This window comes from Sinocyclocheilus rhinocerous, unplaced genomic scaffold (genome assembly GCF_001515625.1).
Source record: "Sinocyclocheilus rhinocerous isolate Xijiao unplaced genomic scaffold, SAMN03320098_v1.1 scaffold1268, whole genome shotgun sequence".
Classification (NCBI taxonomy): Eukaryota; Metazoa; Chordata; class Actinopteri; order Cypriniformes; family Cyprinidae; genus Sinocyclocheilus; species Sinocyclocheilus rhinocerous.
In genome coordinates this window covers 1,301,078-1,301,446 of record NW_015664016.1, presented here as the reverse complement: position 1 = coordinate 1,301,446, position 369 = coordinate 1,301,078, and positions in this window count along the sequence as shown.

Here is a 369-nt window from a genome sequence, read left to right as displayed (position 1 = left end):
ATGTAATTGCGAGTAGTAGCTGCAGACCATCTAATGCAGGTCTTAAAGGGGTCATATGATGCGATTTCAATTTTTCCTTTCTTTTTGGAGTGTTACAAGCTCTTGGTGCATAAAGAAGATCTGTAAAGTTGCAAAGACTAAAGTCTCAAATCCAAAGAGATATTCTTTATAAAAGTTAAGAGTTAACCACGCCTACCTAAAACGGCTCGTTCTAACACGCCCCAACATACCTACGTCGCTCTGTGGGAAGATTTGCATAACGCCGCCCAAATCTTCACGCAAAGAAAGAAGGCGTAACTTATTCTCGCTGTATTATTGTTGCTGCCGCCGCCGCCATGTTGTGGAGATGCTGTGTGTTTCGTTATGAAA